The 23,869-nt window shown below is 35.7% G+C and overlaps 1 protein-coding gene across 11 annotated transcripts in view; it reads left to right on the top strand.

Moving 5' to 3' along the window:
* R3HDM2 (R3H domain containing 2) overlaps positions 1-23,869 on the top strand; it is a 113,333-nt gene that overhangs the window by 23,492 nt on the left and 65,972 nt on the right. For 2 of the 11 annotated variants that reach the window (XM_081059798.1, XM_081059790.1), the window contains exon 2: positions 1,435-1,594. The exons of 8 other annotated variants lie outside the window; for them this stretch is intronic. The gene's annotated coding sequence lies outside the window, so the exon portion shown is untranslated. Of the gene's footprint in view, positions 1-1,434; positions 1,595-23,869 lie in introns of those variants that run through there. One more of the 11 variants, XM_081059786.1, reaches the window with a different exon arrangement.

The raw sequence follows: 23,869 nt of genomic DNA, 5'->3' as shown, positions 1-23,869 counted from the left end.
AATAAATCACAGATGGATTCTTATATCTGCCTTTTTATTCAATTAATTGTGATATTTCAAGTCAGGGAGCTGCTGGAAAATACTGTTGTATACCTGTTGAAAGCATGAGAGTGAAAAGGGCAAGAGAGTCTTAGTATTATTATACAAATGGTTTTGACCATGCAGATCCCATGAAAAAATCTGGGAGATTTCCAGGGGTCCAAGGCCACACTTTGAGAGGTGCTTTTCTCTCCAGTTACCTGGCTGTCCTCTTAGACTTCTCCTCACCCAGTCATCACATACATCTCATACATCACTAAATCTTTATGATTCTAGCTTCTTAGTGCATCTTGGGTCAGAGTCCCCTCATTCTATAGCTAATTCTATTTCCTAGCTGGTGTCTCTGTCTCTATTTTATCTTCTTTCTAAGCCATCCACATATAGCAAAAGTAATCTTTCTAAAACAGAAACGTGATAAAGTAACTCTTTTCTGAAAATCCTTTATAAGTTTCTCATCTTTAGTAAGTACACAAGATGTTTTATGATCCTGTTTCCACTAACCTCTAGTTTCCTCTCAGGCCACTTTTCTGTGTACCTTATGCTATAGCTTTTTTTAATGCAATACTTGCAGTTCTGAGAAAGCGTCGTGGTGACCCATACATCAGTGTTAGTAATATTATTGTGGTTTTGGGTTCACACTATGTTCCTGGTACTGTTATAAGTACTTTATATATATTACCTCATTTAATCGTCACATAACTTTCCAAAAGAAGTACTCCTGTCATTCCATTTTATAGATAGGAAATTGAGGTTTAGAGAGATGAAGTAACTTTCCTCAAATCATCCAGCTAGTAAACATGGAATCTGGGTCTGTTTCTCCACTTCTGTGTTTGGTTAAATACTATTTGTCCTTGAGGATTAGTCTTAAGCATCCCCTTCTAACGAAAGCCTTTCCTCCAGGATGATTTAGATGCTTGCTCCCTCTATTTCCGTTTAACTTTGTGAGCAGCTCTAGCTACATTATACATTACAATTTACTGGTTTGTCTCTTGCACCATTGACGTTCCTGGTAGGTACAAAAACAGAACTTAATTCCTCTGGCTCACAAACATTAGATTGCATCCACGAATATTTGTCTCTAAGAGGAAAATGCACATTGAGGACCTTAAAGCCTAATATTACTCTGGGCCTACTTATTCTGTTCACTGTATGCAAGCAGCCCCCTCAGTTTCAAAGGAGCCATAAAACAGATAATATTATTTCTATATTCTTCCAAGTTTTAAAACTAGTGACTGCCACTTTTGCTGTTTTAATTTAGAGAAGATTAGATAACAACAAAGATAATAGCTGACATTTATTTAAATGCTTTCTGTGTGTCTGATCATTTTACTTGTATATTAACTCATTTAATCTTTACAATCCCATGAGATAGTTACAATTACCTTTGTTTTACAGATCAGGGACTGAGGCACCGAGAGATTAAGTAACTTGCCCAAGATCACACAGCTTGTAAGTGGCAGAGCTGGAAATCAAATATCTAAAACTACACTGTACAGAATACTGAGTGGTCTTCTTTACTCAGGATCCCATAATTATATTCTTTGTTAAGATAAAGGTAAGTGAGGATTAGAGGTAAAATCATATGGCATAACTCTGGAGTGGTGATCTGATAGAATATGATTTAGTATAGCTTTTTAAAATGTGTTTTATTTTTAAAACAACATTTTCCTTTTTTGGGGGTATGAATGAAAAGATTTTTCATTTTATCTTTATCACAAAGTCATTATCACAATTCTGAGCTTCCAGCCCATTTAATTCCCACTTTCCCAGTGAATAACAAGAAGTTTCTCATTTTAGTTGGGATTTAGGCGGCTGATAATCAGTTTTCTTCTCCCTGAAAATTACATTGATTATTTCCAGAATCCTGCTTCCTTTATTTATTAGCTGCATCTAAACTTTATCTGCCCATAACTCCTTTTTACCCCCACATTCCCTTGAGCATTGCAGTGGATGTTTAATTTTGAGAATACTAATTAACTTCAGTAATTACACACCTTGAGGCATTTCTAGACATTTATAGCTTTGCATTTTTGGTCTAGAATAGGATGTATTGGAGATTGTTGGCTTTTGTGTCCTTTTTTTTTTTTTTTTTTTTTTTTTTAAAGAAGGCTTTGAATTTTGTTTTGAGAGGAGTTATGTTAATCTAGGTAAATCTAGTCATAGAATTTAGGGCTATTGGGAGTTTATTTTGCCGGTGCCCGGGAATAGCATACTTGTCTTTTGCTAATAGTATCTTGAGGTCACCAAGAGTAGTTTTTCTTTAAGATGATGCCTTATGTGGTAGATGTGTTTCAGAATCAGACCAATATGGAGGATGCACTTTTATTAAATAAGATTTTGATTAAGTACCCATGCTAGTTTTGGGATTTGTGTTACAGAAAGCACATCTGCAACATGTCTCCCTTGTTGACACACTTTTAATTTTCAATATGCAGGATGTGCTGCTGAGCTATCTTTTCCCCAGCCATCATTCTGTCTACCTGAGAGTGTCATGTATAATGTTGTCAAGGTCATTTCAGTTTGTTTCAGAATAGATATGATTCCAAATTATCTACTTCCTCCACAGTATTCTAACCTTTGGTTTGGAAATTAGTGTACATCAGAGAGAGAAGTGTATTCAGGAGATTTGAAAACCAAAATATGTCTTTGAGAATGTGATGGGGTATAGGATATAGTTTGTAGACTTGCTTTGAATTCTTAAGAGTTGATGGGTTGACCTGTGCAAGCAAGACTCAAGGGAGTTAGGGATAAAAGCATGAGAAACATGTAGAAAGGTGCATTTTTCTTAACTTGCTCTTTTGGGTTTCTTTCTACTATAGCCCATAATATTTGAAGCTTAAAACAAAGCTTCAGTACAATTTGGTTAATTGAATTATCCTCTCTAGTGGGATTATGTGTGAAATTATTGAGTATTATTAATATCTCTGTGCAGGCAGATAACGAAGCAAAGTTGAAGAGAACAGAAATGTCCTCAAATTAAAGATATACTTGAATGTTTTTATTAATTTGATTCTTAAGGAAACTGTTCTTAAATTAGAAGAAGCAGCTAAATGAAGTAGCCATATACTATAAATAACTCATTTTCTGGTTATGCCAGGCTTATTTTCATATTATATTGATGTTGGGGTGTCATACAACCACTCTGTATTTGCTTTTTGTAGTTAATGGTTTATTAACAAATGCTCGCTGTGCCAGGAACTGTCTGAGATTAAGGGATATAGCAGTGAAGAAAAATGAAAAATCCCTGCCCTTATAGAGCTTACATGTTTTTCCAGTTTGTAGATATAATTGACATACAGCTATGCGTAAGGTTAAGGTGTACCACATAACGACTTGACATACATATATTGCAAAATGATTACCACAATAATCGTTTATATAGTACAAAAAAATAGAGCTTACATTTTAGTGGGAGAAATGGTTTTAAGAAAAATAATGCCACTAGACCTCCATGGAACAATGACAGAAATCCCTGAAATGAGACGCATAAATGGCTGTGTTTTGATTGTAGTTTCTCTGAAATTGGCTTTACGATTTTTGCCCTTTTGGTCCCTTTTTGTCCATACCAGGGAGAGGAGTGATGACAGAGCCAATAATAATAGCTTTAGTTTGTCACAGATTTGCTGTACATCAGACACTCTGCAAAATTACTTTGAAAATTATTTCATCACATTAAAATCCTATGAAGGAGGTTTTAACTATCTTATTTTACAGTAAAGTGAGGCTTACAGAAGTGGTTTCTATAATAATATGAGATCACACAGCTGGTATGTGATAGAATTGGTAGGCCTGCTCCTAATAATTTTAAGTCCCAGGGCAAGAGCATGAATGTGAATACATATTCTGTGTGTCTAAATATTTTAAGTTATAAATGAAGGTGAAAAAAAAATTTCTCCTCCTACTTAGACAGGTATATTTTCATAATGACCTGGGGGCCAGAATTCTTAGACTCCTCAAAGTCTGGGACAGGATGGGACAGTGCAGTCTCGTCTCCGTCTGCACCCCTCTCATCATCTGCCCTTGTGTACCCTTCAGACCATGGAATGTGTGTAACAGTGGGTCTTGTCTATGGAGGACAGTTTGAGAAGAGAGCTACGGAAGGCTCTGGAAGTGGGTTTGGGACTGCTTGGGCAGGGAATTCTGGGATCCAGAGTATAGTTGGAGGTGATAGAGTCAGACACCTTAAATAGGTGTGTCCCCTTGATCCCGAGAACATCTTGCCCTGAGGGGATAGACAAGTCAGAAGTGAAGAGAGTGGATCTGCCAAAGTGTGCGACTCAGAATCTGGTTCACTTGTCACCACCAACGGTGGTGGTTCTAGTGCCAGGACTCAAACTCAGGTCCGTCTGACCACACTGTTGTCAACAGTAAGAAAGCCTGGATTTACAGAAAGAGGAGATGGCGTGCTGTGTGGGGAGTGAAGCAGGGGTGGAAAACAGCTGGTGTGCCATGCCTAGAGAAGTGCTTTCTGTGGGCCACGCTGTACGTGAGTCTGTTTGTTTCTCCCTTGAAAACGCTAGTCAGTGTTTGCTCTTAGAACGGAGAGTATTTAAGAATTGAAAAAATGAAACAAAACAACTTCATCTTATTCCAAGTGCATTCTGACTTTTGTGTAGTTTAAATTGAATGGCACAGTTATGAAGGAGGTGTAGTTGATTTTTCTTTTAAAGGTAAGTGAGGCAGAGCATGTTGGTCTGTTTATGTATTGGTCTGTAGTTTATACTGAACGAGAGTTTCCCCAGCACTGTTTGTAGCTTAGAATACAACTGTATATAGGGCCGGCCTGGTGGCTCAGGCGGTTAGAGCTCTGTGCTCCCAGCTCCGAAGGCTGCCGGTTTGATTCCCACATGGGCCAGTGGGCTCTCAACCACAAGGTTGCCAGTTCGATTGCTTGACTCCCGCAAGGGATGGTGGGCTGCGCCTCCTGCAACTAGAAAAAACGGCAACTGGACCTGGAGCTGAGCTGCGCCCTCCACAACTAAGACTGAAAGGACAACAACTTGAAGCTGAAAGGCACCTTCCACAACTAAGATTGAAAGGACAACAACTTGACTTGGAAAAAAGGCCTGAAAGTACACACTGTTCCCCAATAAAGTCCTGTTCCCCTTCCCCAATAAAATCTTAAAAACAAACAAAAAAACCAACCGCACATAAAAGGACCAGATTATGGTTCATTTTGTATTTGTATTATACATTATAGGTAAATTAGACATCATTATATAGTCTCAAAATTTTCAGTTGTCTGAAATCGATCTCAGACTTATGAGGAGAAAGTGATGTATGTGTTGATGGCTGTGGGGAAATGTAATGTGGATGTAGGATGTTATTTCTTCATCACATGTTGTTGAGTTTGTAGACTACATTAGGGTTCTGGTCATACTTATTACCCTCGGGGCACAAAGTCTTAAGATTGACTATCCAGCCACACTATTCATCAGATTCCCTACTTGGAGCATTCTTGAGTAGATTGAAACCTGCACAGTCCACATAAACCCAGCATCTTGGACTATCCTCATCTAATTGTAAACTTTCCAATTCTGTCAGACTTAGAGTTTAATTTAAATCTGTGAAGAACATAACCATGGCATGGCTCTGTTCCATTTTCTAGTTACCCTTTTTATTAACAGATGAGAATCTTGTGTTTGTATGTCTTGCGAGATCAGATCTGTTAGAGTTGGGAAAATGAACAGAAAAATCTTGGATGCTACCATGTTTTTCCGAAAATAAGACCTAACTGGAAAATAAGCCCTAGCATGATTTTTCAGGATGACATCCCCTGAACATGTGTCTTTGGAGCAAAACTTAATATAAGACCCGGTCTTATTTTTTGGGGAAACACAGTATGCACCCTCAATAGTAGTGGGTAATTAGTAAGTAAAAGTCCAAATTGATGTTAGACCTAGAACTTGGTGGTATAGAAAAATAGAATTTTAACCACTTTCTAATTTTTTTTTAAAACACTCTTCCATATGTCATTTGGATTTGTTTTGTCTATGATAACTACTATTGCCAAACAGTACTAATGTTTGTTAGCTCTCGTTACCAAAGTTGCCAAGTTCCTGAAAAATACTTGTTTTTTTAAAAAGCACATTAGAATTCTGGCATTTGTTTTGAGTGACAGTTTCAGCAGCATCCTGTATTGCAAGGGGCTTGGGAATATGTTGACATAAATCCATTTTCTCTGACTCCCGATTCCGCCACCTAGGCTCTGTAGTCTGTGGTCTATTTTTAAATCCGGCTGCTGTGCTCTGTATTGCTGTGCTCTGTATTGCGGTAGTTCTTTTCCTGAATTATTTATCATTGTTTGGAACTGAATGGAGCAGTATGTTTTTTTACCACTGCTCATTAGAACCCATGTGTCTGTCTTCAACTTGGTTGACAGATTTGGTTCATGTTAAATCCCACTGGTCCATTCTAGGAAGGCTGCAAGGCAGTGTGGGAACAGGCCACAATCTATGATATACTGTAGAACATTCAGACTTTCAGATTATTAATTATTTTGTTTCGGCAGCAGTAGGAAAGGTAGAAGCTATGCCACATTCTTTCCTTACACGACTCAGAAATAGAGATTGTGCTGTGCTGATTTTTGTGATGACATTTATATTTTTGCAATTGTTCCATGTTTAGGAGAGATAAGTGAGGAATTCCTATGAAAAGCACAGCATTAAATTTAGATTCATTTAGTTACAAATATGACCCTGATTCTTGGGGGCACTTTGTAATTCTCTGGTCTTAGGGTATGGTTTGTGGGGGATTCGTTTATTTTGTTTGGGATTATTTCTTCTCATTGCTTATTCTCTCACCTTACAGACTGTAGGCTTGGAAAAAGGATGGCAAAACCTAAGAGCGAGGCAGTTATTTTGAATGATATTTCCTTCCTGTTTCTGTTTTCTGATGCATCAGAACTAGTGTTTCTCTTTTGTCTTCATGTGTTTTATCCTGCTTCCCGTCTTTCATGAAAATATTTTTCTCTCTCTTGATGTCGCTGTTTTATTTCTCTTTAATGTCTGAGTACACTACTACTTGTGTATTCTTTACTTTTTAAAATATTTTCCCTTTTCGTATCACTATAGGCAGAAAGGTGGTACCTGTCAATCATTGGGCACTGGAGAAGGAGAAACCTTGTTTGTACCCCTACCCTGTTGGCCATCTCTGAATTTGCTCATACCTTTTTTAAAAAAGTAATGGTATAGATTTGGTTTCCGTTCTTGGGGTAATGGTGAGATACTTTTATAGTTTGAACTAGAACAAGATTGTTGGCCTTCTGTTGGTCAGTGTCACTAACTGAGAAACTGGTGTCTCCCTGCTCAGTGATTCCAGGTGTTGTTGTTAGCATTTCACCCCGCTGTGAGAGTGTCTCTCAGTTGCAGAAATCCCGTGTTTCTCAGCAGGACTTTAGGACAGCCCCACGCACTGACTCCCCCTGACGGTTCATTCAGCTCGTTTCTTTGGGCTGCATCACACGAGTTGAACTGGACTGAATTTACTATCCTTCCCTTGTGGTTTTGCTCTCCTCCAGCTTACCTTGACTCTCTTTGCCAATACTTTTCCATGACTCTTTGAAAAACCCATTGCAAAATTACATGCTTTAGGCAACTTAGGAGGAAATCAGAGATGAATGGACATGTTTTTCTCATTGTTTGGAATTTCTGTTGGTTTTTAATTTCACATATATTTTTAAATTCCAGATTTCAATTGAAAAGACAAGAGCAAGTATTTTGTTTTCTGTGGACTCTTGTGAACTGTTCCTGTTGCTCTTGGCAATGATAGGCAGTCAACTGCCTCACCGCAGGGCAGACTCATTGGATAGTAGGGTATCAATGCAGGGAAAGAGGAATCCTAAGTATTAGGGATTCTCTATTTTGTATCTTTTAGAATGGTAAGAATACTAAGACTCTACAGTCTTACTTTGGATTATATTTTGGAGACCGAAATGACAGACTACAAATTTAAAACCAAAAAGACATGCTTGGTTTCTAAAATAGCCATCCAAGTTTTGTCTGCATAACAAAGTTAGAGCATATTTAATACTGGCATGCTAGGAGGGTGGCTCACTTGAGCAAAAGTCTGTCCCTGACAGTCTGATGATGTAGTTGCTCATTCTTAATAAATTTGAGTTCACATCAGTCTACTACGACAGTCTTCTAGTTGACATTCAGAACCAGAATTGCATATTATCTGCAGGACTGTGAACCTCATTTTATAGCCCCCCATGACACTTTTCATGAGTGTTGGGTTTACCTCAGGGATATTAATTCAGAGCTAGGGTCTCTGACCTTTTAAGAGATGAAGCTATATTTTATTTCCTGATACTTTTTAGATCATTTGATGGTGTTAAGGTCCTGGGATGTGGGGGAAAAAGGTGGGAGACTAGGGGTTCCTGAGTGAAGGCAAGGAGGAAAACTGCTTGAGACTACTTATTTGCCTAATCCTTCAATATGAAATCAATCTCTTGACCATTTGTATTTGTGTGCCTTCTTAGCCCCAATGCCGCTGACTGTGCAAAGTTAGGGAGCAGTCCCCCAAATCCACTCTCACTCCTGGAACCAATTGCAGTGTTCAAAGGTCCCCAAGACCACCACTGGGTTCAGTAATTTGCTGGAAGGAATCACAGAAGTCAACAAAAGCTGTTACACTCAAAATTATGGTTTATTTCAGCAAAAGGATGCAGATTAAAACCAGCCGATTGGAAAAGACACCTGGGACAGAGTCCAGGAGAGTTCTAAATGCTGAACTTCCGGTGTCCTCTCCCAGTGGAGTCGTGGACGTCAACTCTTCCTGGCAATGATATGTGCCAGCACACATGGAGTATTGCCAACTGAATAAGCTCACCTGAGCCTTTGCTGGGACTTCATTACATAGATATGGTTGACTGCCTGCTTGTCCCTCCTGAGGTCACGCTGATACTCTGTGACCCAAAGCCCCCACCAGAAATCACACTGTTAGACTGGCACAGCTCGAGGCCCCCAGTTAATAAAGACTTTTAACGAGCAAGACATTCCAAAGGTTTAGGATTACTTGAGCTGAGGCAAAGATCATACCTCTTTTTGGGCAAGGTTAAATTCTTTGCTATACACTGTGCTAGTTTAATCCTTAAGCCAAACCAAGAGGAATGGGAAAGGAACTAGTTTAAATTATTTGAATCATGTGAACTTATTTTCTGGTCGAAAAGTTAAATATATATAAATTGAATTTAATAAAAAAGTAGATCTTGGAAGGAGAACTGACTCTGGGTGGTGAACACACAATGGGATTTATAGACGATGTAATACAGAATTGTACACCTGAAATCTATGTAAATTTACTAACAATTGTCACCCCAATAAAATTAATTAAAAAAAAAAAGAGAAAAAAAAAAAAGTAGATCTAAGTTGATAGAGCTCCCAGGCGCCTGAGAGAAGCCGACTCAGGTCATCCCTGGTAGAACATACCTCAGCCCTAGCTTTAAAGAATTCCCAAAGATAGATTGCCAATAAATGAGCTAATAACAATAATATCACAAATAAACAAGTCACTAGGAACAAATATCAGCAGAAACAACTGATCCAGACTCAGAAACGTCACATATTGGAATTATTTGATATAGAATATAAAACAAGTATATTTAATGAAATAGAAGACTGAATAAAAACCATGAATAAGAAACGAGAATAAAGCAACACTGGTTGGCTTATAAAATGAGCAACTAGATATTTTATAAATAAAAAAATGTAATAATTAAAAGTTAAAAACTCAATGGAAGGGAACTTAAGTTCTAGTCATGGTGTAGTAACAATAAGTTGGTTTATGCTCCTGCCTTAAGCAAAAAAATAGTTGGACAAAATATATTTTAAAAATTGTTTTAGACATTGGACAAGGGGTAGCACAGAACGGTGATACCTGAGAGAAGTGAAACAAGCAAGTTGAGTCCTATGGTGACCTCACCTTTCAGCCTGAAGAATGTTATTAGCCTAAATTAACCAGGATGGGAAGGAATACCCAAACAGAACTGACACTCTCCCTGGTTGCAGAGACAGAGGTAAAAGTTTGGGAAAGTCAAGGCTAGAATTTTGTGGGCAGAATATTTGAGAGAGGAAAGCATTACACAAAAGAGCAAGAGGTTTCCCTTAAACCTGCACTGCCCAGTACAGTAGCTGCTAGCCACGTCCAGCCAGATATTAAAAAAAATAGTTCACTTCCTCAGTTGCACTAACCACCTTTCAAATGCCCAGTAGCCATAATTCCATCCTCACAGAAAGTTCTATTGGAATTTAGTGCCTTAGATTCTTTAGCTTAGTGCTAATTGGTTCATAATTAGTGAGGAACTTAACCCAACGCCAGAAAAAGACCACTAGAAAGCATTAGGCAGAACAGTTCCTGGAATACAGGGCCATAAATATGTTGTGTTGCCACTAGTCAGAGTAGAAATACCTTCTAACACCTGGGACATTGAGTTGAGTCCTTAGAAGGGTATTGCCTCAATAATGGTGTCAAATTAGCCGTGGTGTAAAGGATTTGCCTTGGATTTGCTCAACAAAGCAAAAAAGCAAGACTCAGAAGGATCAAATTGTTTCTAAGTCACTGATTCCTAAAACAAAACTTAAAGAACAACTAGTCACTAAGAAGAGCCTAGAAATGACACAGATGATAGAATTAGTAGACATTGTAATAGTTGTAACTATTCCATATGTTCAAAAGCTAGGTGAAAGATGGAGCATGTTAAGCAGATACATGGAAGATTAAAAAATGACCCAAATCAAACTTTTAAAGGTGAAAATTATGTCTGAAATGAAAAATATAGTGGACAGAATTAACAGCAGGTAGGCATTGAAGAAGAAAAAAATTAATGAACTTGAAGACATGACAATGGAAACCTCCAAAATAAAACGTAAGAAAAAGATAGGAAATATACAGTGATAAATGAGTAAGTGAGCAGTGGGACATCAGGCAGTCTAAGAATATGTGTAATTGGAGTCTCAGGAATGTGGAGGTGGGGACAGAAAAATATTTGAAGAAATAATGACTATGTATTTTCTAAGTAAAAACTAGAAACTCACAGATCCAAAACACTCATTTAAGATTTTTCTCTTCATCACTGATTTTAAGCAATTTGATTATGATATGCTTTAGTGTAGCTTTTCGTGATTTTTCTATTTTGGATTCTTTGAGCTACTTGGATCCATGAGAACCCAAAACAAAAATCGTGAAGAGAGCTATACTAAGACACAGGTTAACCAAGTTGCTTAAAATGAGTGAAAAGTGAAAGTGTTCATAGCAGACAGAAAACATGCATACACATACACATTATCTACAGAGGTGTTGTGGGGCTGAATTGTGTCCCCCAAAATTCAAATGTTGAAACCCTAACCCCCAGTATCTCAAAATGTGACTATATTTGAAGAAAGGGCCTTTAAAAAGGCAATTAAGTTAAAATCAGTCTGCTAGGGTGGACCCTAATCCAGTCTGACTGTGTGTCCTTATGAGAAGAGGAAATTTGGATACACAGAGTGCACAAGTGCACAGAGGAAAGACCGTATGAAAACAGTGAAAGGGTTGCCATCTGCAAGCTAAGGAGAGAGGCCTCAGGAAAAACCAAACCTGTGACGCCTTGATGTTGGACTTCTAGCCACCAGAACTATGAGAAAATAAATTTCTGTTTTTTAAAGCTGTCCAGCCTGGTATTTTTTTTATGGTAGCCCTAGCAGATTAATTAATACACAAGGTAAAAATTATGGCAAAATTTCATTAGAACTCAGGCAAGCCAGAAGGTGTTGGAGTGGTAGCACTAAAGTGCTAAATGAAGAAACAACAACCTGTAAACCTAAAATTATATATGTGTTGAAAATACCTTTCAAACGTGAAGAGGAAAATGTGCAGAATGGGCAAATCTCCAGGGTCAGAGAGAGTACATTCATGTTTGCTTAGGGCTGAGGATTTGGAGAAAATGGGGAATTATTGCTAATGGGGATAGGGTTTCTTTCTAGGATGATGAAAATGTTCTAAAATTGATTTTTCGTGATGGAAGCACAACTCTGAATATACTAAAAGCCATGCACTTTAAATGGGTAAATTGTATGGGATATGAATTTTATCACAATAAAAATAACGAAGATGAAATAAAAGCCTTTAAAAATATATAAGAGCTGATAAAATTAATCACCATCAAATTACCACCACAGGTATTAAAGGCAGGAGAAAACTATACCAGATGGAAATTTAGATCTACGTGAAAGAATGAAGAGAATCAGAAATCTATATAGAAAATAGTAAAGACTTCTTTTATTTCAAAAAAGCCACTTAAAAGATAATTGACTTTTTTTAACAGTCAGTTAATAAAAATAATAAAACTGTTGTGGGATTTATAACGTGTAGAAATAAAATGTATGACAGTAATTGTCCAAAAAGTTGGGAGAGGTGAAATAGAAGTGTACTGTTCTAAGGTTCTTCTATGTGAAGTGGTATATTACTTGAAGGTAGACTGTAATAAGTTAAAGATGTATATCCTAAACCCTAAAGAAACCACATGGGGGCGGGGAGCAAACAGGTATAGTTAATAAGTCACTAAAGGAGATAAAATTGAATCATAAAAATGTGTAATTAATCTAAAAGACATCCACACAAAAAGGAAGATGAACTGAGTGGACAAATAGAAAACAAATAGCAAGATGGTTGACTTAAATCCAACCATATCAGTAATCACATTAAATGCAAATGATCTAAACATTACAATTAATACGTGGAAATAATCTGATGGCATTTAAAAGTAACGCCTCATTAAGTGCTATCTGTAAGAAACCCACTTGAAATATATTTAAAGACAAAAATAGACTGAAAGTACAAGGATGGAAGAAGTACATTAGTGTTAATGTAAACACTAATGAGAAGGAAGCAGAAGTTACTGTATTAATATTAGACAAAGTAATTTTTACAGTAAGGAATATTACTATGGATATAGAGCAATGTTTCCTGATGAAAAGAGGGTCAATACTTCAAGAGGACTAACAATCATAAGTTTATGCATTGCATAACTTCAAAGTACTTAAAAGTAGCTTCAAAGTATTGAAGCATAATAAAACTGAAAGGAGAAAGAGAGAATCCAGTGTAATTGGAGATTTCAACACTATCAATTATTGATAGAAAAATTAGACAAAAAAAATCAGTAAATAACTTGACCTAGTTGACATTTACAGACCACTTCACCCAACAACAGCATGATACATGTTCTTTTCTAGTATTAATAGAATGTTTACCAAGACAGACCATATTCTGGACCATAAAAGAAATTTCAATAAATTTAGGATTTAAATATACAAAGCATGTTGTTTTATCATAAAGGGATTAAATTAAAAATTAATAACAGAAAAATACCTGGAAAATTCCCAAATATTTGGAAATTAAATATACTCTGAATTAGACATCGATCAAAGAAGAGTAAGGGAAATTAGAAAATATTTTTAGAAGAATGAAAATGAGAATATGGCAAAGCAAAATTTGTGGGATGCAATTAATGCAGTACTTGAAATTTATAACATTAAATACTTATATTCAAAAATAGATCTAAAATCATTGACATAAGCTTCCACCTTAAGAAATTAGAAAAAGAAAAGCATATCTAACTCCATGTAAGCTGAGGAAAGGAATTTGTAAAGATCAGAGCCAAAAGCATTGAAATAGCAGGAAAACAAGAGATTATCAGTGAAACCACAAGCTGGTTCTTTAAAACAAACAAAATTGATAAACTTTTAGCCAAACTTAGAAAAGGAAGAGAGAACCCAGCACATTACACTTAGCAGAAGGAATAAAAGATGGGACATTACTGGTGATTCTACAGCCCTTATAAAGATAATTCCACAAACCAGCCTCTGCCAGTAAATTTGACAATGTACATTAAGTGGACAAATTTCTTGAAAGATACAGACTGCTAAAGCTCAATCAAAAAAGAAGAGAGAACCCGAATAGGCTTATATCTGTTACATAAATTAAATGAAGTTTAAAACTTTTCTACAAGAGAAACTCCAGGCCCAAGATGGCTTCACTGCTGAAGTACTCCTACAATTTAAGGAAGAACTTATTTACCACTTCTCTATAAACTTTTGAAGAGCTTCAAGAGGAGGGAACTCTTACCAACCCATTTTATTAGCCAACTTTACCCTGATACCAAAATCAAAGACGTAAAACTACAGATGAATATCTGTTAGGAACACAGATACAAAAATCCTTAATAAAATTTTAGTAAATTGAAGCCAGTATATAAAAAGGACCATAAATCCATCATGATGAAGTGGGGTTTATCCCAGCATACAAGGTTGGTTTAGCATTCAGAATGCAATGTAATTCACTGTATTAGCAGACTAAAAAAGAAAATAACATAATTAAAAGAAGCATTTGTGTTAAAAACCCAACAAATTAAAAGAGAACTTCTTCAGTCTTATATAGGCATCTTTGACAAACCTATAGTTAATACTATACTTAATGATGAAATACTGAATTCTTTGCCCCTGAGAACAAAAACAAGGCCTGGATGTTTGCTCTGCCACTACTTTTCAGCATAGTAATGAAGATTCTCACCAGTGCAATAAGCTAAAGGGGAGTAATAAATAGCATATGCCTGAAAAGGAAAAAGTAAAGCTTTTACCACTGCAGAGGGTAGCATCATATATAGGAAACCATAAGGAATCTACAAAACTAGTACAGTTGAGTTTTGGAAAGTTGCAGGATAAAAGTCAGTATATAAAAGTCAATTGTTTGCTTATATATCAAGAAGAGCAATCTGAATTGAAATTGATGAAACATACCATTTACAAATAATATAAAAATATGAAATTTTTAGGGCTAAATTTGACAAGACACGCAATAGCTGTATCCTGAAAACCACAAAACATTGCTTATGGATGTGAAGATTGAAGATTGTTAAGATTTCAGTTCTCCTATGATTTCACTGATATGTGGTATATAAACCAAAAAGAACAAGACAAACAAATGAGAAAGAAAAACTCATAGACACAGACAATAATTTAGTGGTTACCAGAGGGTAAGGGGGTGGGGGGTGGGTGATGAGGGTAAAGGGGATCAAATATATGGTGATGGAAGGAGAACTGACTCTGGGTGGTGAACACACAATGGGATTTATAGACGATGTAATACAGAATTGTACACCTGAAGTCTATGTAAATTTACTAACAATTGTCACCCCAATAAATTTAATAAAAAAAAAAAGATTTCAGTTCTTCCAGATCTATAGATTCAATATAATCCCAATCAGTTGACTTATTGACTCTAATATTTATCTGGAAACACAAAAGGTCTAGAGTAGACAAAACAAATTTGAAAGCAAAAGTCAAAGTTGGGGGACTTAACACTACCTGATTTCAAAATTCACTATAAATATTTAGTAATAAAGATGGTGTAGTATTGGTGTAACAATAAACATAAATCAGTGAAAGAAAATGGAAGTCCGGAAATAGATCCACAAGTGTATAGTCAATTGATTTTTGACCATTGCTAAGGTATTTCACTGGGGAAAGGATCAAGTTTTAATACGTAGTCCTTAAACAGTTGGTTAACCAGGGTAAAGGAGGGAAAATCTTTTCTACTCTTCTAGGTTCTCAGCTGGATCTGTAACAAAAGACATTAACAAGAAAAAAAAGTTTATTAATGTGTATCTCATACACGTAGGAGAAACTCATGGATGAGTAACTCAAAAATTTGGTTAGAACTTAGGTTTGTATAGCTAGCATCTTAACAAAGGAACAATAAGTTTTTAGAGAAGTGATAATATAAAGGAAAAGAATCCTCAGTCTAGTGATGGCCAATTGTGGGAAGGCAAATAGTTGTGAAATTAATGATAAAGGCTAGTTAGTAAAGTTTGTGATGTAGTGTCCTTTGGTGCCATCTCCAGGGTGATAAGGGTTATTTGTGATTAGCTTTTGTCCTTCCTGATAAAGAGGGGATGACACCTTTGTAAATTTATGTCCTGCTTTTTGGCAAGTAGAGGGACAGCTTTTCTTGTATCTGCTTCTCAATTTCCTTCTCAAAATAATCCTTATGCCAAAGTGCATATTTTGGGATGGCAAAGTCTATCCTTCACCACATTAAAAATACAATAACAAAAAAACCCCTCTCACATTACACCATCAAAAAATTAACTTAAAATAGATCATAGACTTACTTACATGTAAGGCTAAAATGATTTAAGTTTTAGAAGAAAACACCTGAGAAAATCATTGTAATCATAGATTAAGCAAAGATTTCATTAGCTGAACATGAAAAGTACAAATTGGTAGTCACAATATAGTCCTGGGGATATGAAATACAGTATGGGGAATATAATAATGTTATAAAGATTATGTAGGGTGCCAGATGGGCACTGGACTTCTCGGGGATCACTTCATGACTGTGTGGCTACCTGACCACGGCACTGTACCCCTGAGGCTGAAGTAGAATAGTACTGACTGTCAACTATAATTAAATATATACACAGAGGGCCAAAAAATGTACACACATTTTAAGAAAGGAAAAAAACTATTAAAATTGTAATAATATATACCGATAACAAAAGATGAATACAAGTCACGTTTGACTTCTGCAATTGCAAGAGGTTCTCAAAGTTGTTGCCGTCAGCCTCCAGATACTTCTGATTATGGCGAACTATGAGCAACATTGACCAAAGTATCCACTTCTATATTTTTTTGGGCACCCTCAGTGTATGTGTGTATGTGTGTGAGTGTGTGTAGTCATGGGATGTAAAGTATAGCATAGGAAATATAATCAGTGGTGTAACAGCTATATACGATGTCGGAGATGTAGTAGATTGGGGTATTATCACTTCGTGAGGGGTGTAAATGTCTAACTATTACCTTGCTTTGTATACCTGAAACTAATTTAAAAGAAAAACAGTAAGTTTGATTTTATCAAAATAAAATTTCTCTTAAAAATACAGTAGAGAAAATGGAAAGACAAGCCATCGACTAGCAGAAAATAAGTTTAAGAAAAACTTGTATATAGGGTATATGAAGAGCTCATAATTTAACAATAAGACAAACTAAAAGTGGATAAGACACTTCGCTAAAGAAGATACGGGATTGGCAAATAAACACATGAAGACATGTTCATCATTAGTCATAGAAAAATACAAATTAAAACTATAAGATACCACTACACAACTATTAGCATGGCTGACCTTTAAAAATGTGACCAAATAAAATGTTGGTGAGGATGTGGAGCAACTGGAACTCTTAGATGTTAATGATAGGAATGTATTATACAGCCACTTTTGACTTTTTAAATTATGCATATATAACAACACAGCCATTCTGCCTTTGTAGTGAATCCATATGTCTACATCAAGACTTGTATATCAGTGTTTATACCAACTCTATTTATACAAGTTAAAAATTGTAAACAACTCATATTCAAAAGATAAGTATATAAATTGTGGTTTATTATACAGTGGGGCACTGCTCAACAATAAAAATGAACTAGTATTGATATACCAGTATGTGATATTGTAAAAGCTATTAATTTAAAAAATTGTTTACAGTCTTTTGGATGTGACATGGTGTTTCTTCATCTTAATTTGCATTTACCTCGTTACTACTAGTAGAAGATAAGCTTCATTACTTTTATTATTGTCCTTTTGGGTTTCTACTTTGGAGTCTTTGCCAGATTTTCTATTATTTGTCTTTTTCTATTTGGCTTTCATGTATATACACTGAGTACCAATTAATTGTCATATGCGTATGTTTCAAAAATTTTTTTCAATCTATAGCGTTTAATTGTTTATGTTTTTTTAATTATACAGAAGTTTAAAATTTTAAAGTGATCAGATATTACAATCTTTTTTTCCTGGTTTTTGCTTCTTCTGATTCTTATTTAAGAAATCCTTCCTTATGCGGAGGTCATAAAGATTTTTGTATATTTGCTTGTGGAAGTTTTAAGAATTTGCTTTTCATATGTAGGTTTTTAGTCCACCTGGAGTGTATGTTTGTGTGTGGTGTGAATAGGACTCTAATTTTTTTCTATATGGATAACTATTTGCCCCAACCCATTTGTTACTGAATATTAATTTTGCCTCCTCTAATTTTGCCTCGAAGTTTTTTTGATATGTTGGTCTGTCTGTTCCAGGATCTCTCTATTTTTCCATTGGTCTGCTCAATATCCACATGTCTTAATTATTATATAAGAAATCTGCACCTCATAGGGCAGATCTCTTGTTGATTTTATTCAAACAACAGTGACTTTTGTTGGAATTGCATTGAATAATTGCATTGAATCTGCATATTAACATGGAAGGAACTGGCTTCTTTGAGTAATTAGTTAGAGGTATGGTCAGTAAATCCCTTTGTATGGGTTTTTTATTTCTTCAGTGGCGTTTTATAACTTTTTCATTAAAGATCTTTTGTTAGATTTGTTCCTAGGTAGTATTGATTATAATTGTGTATGCGTTCCCTTTTTCTGTTCTTAGAATATAGATCCATTGTTAATTTTAGTACTTTGAGCTTCATTTCAGCTGAGCTCTTTTAAATGCTAAATGGTTAGTCCTTAGATTTTCTTGGATTCTAAACACATTGCTAAATTTAGGACAGTTTTGTCTAATTCTTATACCTCTTAATTTTTTGTGTCTTAACTGCTTTCATCTAATTCAGTATTCAGTAGAGACAGTGATGGTGAGCTGCTTTATATGATTCTTGACTCTATGCATGTTCTTTCCTGTTAAGCTCACTAATAATACTAGGTGTAACTTACTAAGTTGCATACTTTGTGCCAGGTACTATATGAGCAATTTGTTTCTAATTTTTGTATTATCTTGCAAGGAGGTACAATTATCCCCATTTTATAGGTGAAGTTCAAAGAGGTAGAGTAGTTTGCCAGTTACATGATTAGTGAGTAGAAAGCCTACAAATTAGTCACAGTTAGTCCTGTGCTTTACCTCGAGGAAAATTTCTCAGTGACAAGTAGAGAGTCTTGCTAAAATGAATTACTAACATTTTCTTTATGAATTCTCCATCTGCTATTTGCTATAGAAACAGCACATATTCCCTCAATACTTACTATTCATGGTCCTTAGTTATTGCTTCCTTTTAAATCCTGATATTAATGAACACTTGTTCTTTAGTCTTAATTATTACTTAATTCAGAGTATGTCTTATTACATGTGCATATTTTCCTTGTTAGAATCACCAGCGGCTCCCTGTTCTACATCGTTTTGTTTGTGTTTTTGGTTCTTTGAACATTTGATGTAGTTTTATTTGCCATTCAAATGTGGGAAAAGTCTTGAAAATTGTTCTAAAGCCTCACTCTCCTCACTCATGTAAACTTTTTTCCAAAAATTTTTTTTATGGAAAATTTAAACATAAATACAATAGGGAATAGTCTAATGAACCACCATGAATCCAGTACTCAGTTTCAACACAGTCGATACATATGAGCACTTTTGCTGTTATTGAAGTTGGAATATTTTAAAGCAAATGCACACGTCATTTCACCTGTAAATAATTCAGGATGCATTTATAACTAATAAGGACCTTTTAAAACTAACCACCATGCCATTTTATATTTCACAAAATTAACAATAATACTTAATGTCATTCAATACCCAGTTCATGTTTTGTTTTCCTCAACTATCTCCAAGGTATCTTCTTATAATTGTGTGAATATGGATCCTAACAAGGTCCATACATTTAAACTTCTTTTTAGTTGAACAACCTGGGAACCAGAGAGTCCCTTAGTGTATTTGGGGATGCTGTGGTTGAATTTTTTTTGTGTGTGATGCGATCTAGAAGAACTAGAGGACTTATACTAGAATTATGATACTACCCATTTTGCCCATACTGCCCAAGTCAAACTTACTGACTTGCTTTGCTCACAATTATGAGGATCTTTGCTTTGCTCACAACAGCAAAGCTAACTTACTGACTTGCTTTGCTCACATCCTATTTCTGTGACCCAGTAAATAGCTAAGATTCTTAGTTAACCCTACGTCCAATTTTGAAGGTTTTGTTTTGTTGTAAAGCTCACATTTATACTAAGCATGGAGGGACCTAAAAATTCCCCATTACCTATTTTCCTCATCAGGGTCATCTATTAGCTCATGTAGGTCATTACAAGAATGAGTATTTTTAAAATAATCTGATTATAGAATCAGTGCATGGTTATTAAAAACATTTTATAAAATGCAGTGAGTAAAACTATATAGAGGAGAAAATAAATATCCTCTGTAATCTCACTCTTAAGAGACAGATACTTGTTATATGTTTGTAATCCGTTATATTTTCATAGATATTTATTTACAGCTAATACCATAATGTATATGTAGTTTTACATAAGATTTTTTTTTCTGGACTATCGTATATATTGCCCTTGTTAAAAAAAATTATGAATACATCATGAGAATGACTTTATAATACTCATTCATTTGAATTTATTATTTATTATGATTTTTATTGTTGGCTATTTAACTTATTTCTAGATTTTTCTCATAAATAATGCTTGTGAATATTCTATACAAAAGTTTTATTTTTTTTGGTTATTGAAAAATGAGATTTCAATGAAAAACATTTAAAATACTTAGAATAGTGCTTTTACTGTAGAAAATATTTAAAAAGATTTTGGCAAATGCAACTTGCTTTTATCATTGAATATAATCTGGAGGTCTTAACATACTCCGTATGGATTTAGCTAATGATCCTTTAAGAGCTTAGCTTTGTGGGGGAGCATTAGCATTCAAATATATCGCAGTCTGTCCCATCTTGTGAAAACCTCTTAGGATCCTCTCCCTACTCCAGCTACCACCTCATTTCTCTTCACAACAAAATTATTTGAAAGAGTTGTTTGTTCTTGCTATCACCAATTTCTCTCCTCCTTTCTCTCCTGAACCCACTCCACTTAGGTTTTCACCAGCATTAGGACTGTATTCCAAAATCCAGTATCAGTTTTAAGTTCTCATCTCATTTGACCTAAACATTTGACATTGTTTATCGCCCTTTCCTTGAAATGGTTTCTCACTTGGCTTCCAAAACATCACAACTTTCCTTTCTCGCTGGCCATTCCTTCTTAGTCTCCTTTGCTGATTTTCCTGACCTTTTTTTTTTTTTAATGAAAAATTTCAAAACTACAAAGTAAATGTTACATTAACACCACCAATGTATACTTCAATAATCAACATTCTACTATTTTTAAAAAAAATAAATTGTATTGGGGAACAGTGTATTTTTCCAGGGCCCATAAACTCCAAGTCATTTTCCTTCAATCTAGTTGTGGAGGGCGCAGCTCACTGGCCCATGTGGGAATCGAACCCGCACATCTGCAGTTCAGAGCAAGCGCTCTAACTAACTGAGCCATCCGGCCACCCCAACATATTACTATTCTTGTTTAATCTGTACCTACAGCCATTACTTACCCTCATTATTATTTTTCTTATTTTTAAAAGTCATATGAGGTATAACTTACATAGAGTAATATTTGCCCTTTTTAATTAAACAGTTCTATAAATTTTGACAAATATATACAGTCTAATAACTACCACCACAATACAGATACAGAATATTTCTGTTACTTTAAATGCTTCCGTTTTGCCCTTTATAGTTGGTCCCTTTTCTTCACCCTAGATCCTGGCAATCACTTATCTGTTTACTATCCCTATAATTTTGACTTTTCCAGAATGTCATGTAAATAGAATCACACAGTAGGTAATGTTTTGATACAGGCTTTCATTCAACATAATGTCTTTGAGATTCATCCAATTTGTTGCATACATCAGTTCATTCTGCAGACTTTCATTGTATGAATGTGCCACTGTTTATCCACTGACTCACTGTAGAATATTTAAATCAACAAACAAGTGTTGACGAGGATGTAGAGGAAAGGGAATCCTCGTGCACTGCTGGTGGGATTGCAAACTGGTGCAGCCACTGTAGAAGGCAGTGTGGAGGTTCCTCAAAAAATTAAAAATAGAACTACCTTATGACCCAGCAATTCCACTTCTGGATATTTATCCAAACAAACACAAAACACTAATGTGAAAAGATGTATGCACCCCTGTGTTGATTGCAGCGATAGTCACAATAGCCAAGATATGGAAACAACCGAAATGCCCATCAATAGACACCTGGATAAAGAAACTGTGGCACATTTATACAATGGAGTATCACTCTGCTATAAAAAAGAATGAAATCTTATCACATGCAACAACATGGATGGACCTAGAGGGTACTATGCTAAGTGAAATAAGTCAGACTGAGAAAGACAAATACCTACCATATAATCTTACTTATATTTGGAATCTAAAGAACAGAATAAACGAGCAGACAGAACAGAAATAGACTAAAAGATACATAGAAAAAACTGATGGATGCTAGATGGGAGTGGGGTTTGTGGGATAGTGGAAAAGATGAAGGGATTAGAAAGTACAAATTGGGAGTCACAAATTAGTCACAGGGATGAGAAATACAGCATGGGGAATGTAATCAGTAATGTAAAGAGTATGTAGGGTGCCAGATGGGCATGGACTTAACTAAGGGGATCACTTTATAGACTGTGTAGATGCCTGGCCACTGATGGACTTGGGTGGGGGTGGGGTTATCACTTTGTGAGGGGTGTAAATGTCTAATCATTATGTTGTTTTGTAAACCTGAAACTAATATATAAAAATAATAAAAGTTAAAAGAATATTGAGGTTGTTTCCCTTTTTTTTGCAATTATGAATAGAGCAGCTATAAACATTTTTGTACAGGTTTTATATGAAAGTAAGTTTTCATTTCTCTAGGGTAAATAACTAGGAGTGGTGGGATTGCTGGGTCATCTGATAAGTGTATTTTAACTTTATAAGAAACTACCAAACGTATTCAAGAGTGGCTATACCAATGTATGAGAGGTCCAATGTATGAAAGTTCCAGTTGCTCCATATCTTCACTATGATTATCAGTATTTTATATTTAAGTCCTTGCCCATTTTTTATTGCGTGATTTTTTTATCATTGAGTTCTGGAGTTTTCTTATCATTGAGTTTTGAGAGTTATTTATATATTCTGGATACAAGTTATTTGTTGAGTACATAATTTGCATATATTTTCTACCATCTACTAGTTTGTCTTTATCTTAGCAGTGTCTTGCAGAACAAGTTTTTAATTTTGATAAAGCCCAACTTGTCAATTTATTTATTTTTTAATTTATTTTTATTTTTTTTATGGATTGTGCTTTTGGTATCTTAAGAACTCTTTGCCTAATCCTGGGTCACAAAGATTTACTCCTGGGTCGGCCCAGTGGCTCAGGCGGTTAGAGCTCCATACTCTTAACTCCGAAGGCTGCCGGTTGGATTCCCACATGGGCCAGTGGGTTCTCAACCACAAGTTTGCCAGTTCAATTCCCTGAGTCCCACAAGGGATGGTGGGCAGCGCCCCCTGCAACTAAGATTGAACAGGGCACCTTGAGCTGAGCTGCCACTGAGCTCCTGGATGGCTCAATTGGTTGGAATGCGTCCTCTCAACCACAGGGTTGCTGGTTCGACTCCCGCAAGGGATGGTGGGCTGTGCCCCCTGTAACTAGCAACGGCAACTGGACCAGGAGCTGAGCTGCGCCCTCCACAACTAAGACTGAAAGGACAACAACTTGACTTGGACAAAGTCCTGGAAGTACACACTGTTCCCCAATAAAGTCCTGTTCCCTTTCCCCAATAAAATCTTTTTTAAAAGATTGTTTTTAAGTTATTTATTGCTAGTATATGGAAATTTGATTGATTTAGCGGTGTTGACTTGATGTCCTATGTTCTTGAGAAACATATTTACTAGTTCTAGGGGGTTTTGTGTATGTAGTGTGTATGTATGTTCCTTGGTATTTTATATGTACACGATTGTATT

Source organism: Rhinolophus hipposideros (assembly GCF_964194185.1).
Source record: "Rhinolophus hipposideros genome assembly, chromosome: 9".
Classification (NCBI taxonomy): Eukaryota; Metazoa; Chordata; class Mammalia; order Chiroptera; family Rhinolophidae; genus Rhinolophus; species Rhinolophus hipposideros.
This window is presented reverse-complemented; position numbering and strand designations above follow the sequence as displayed.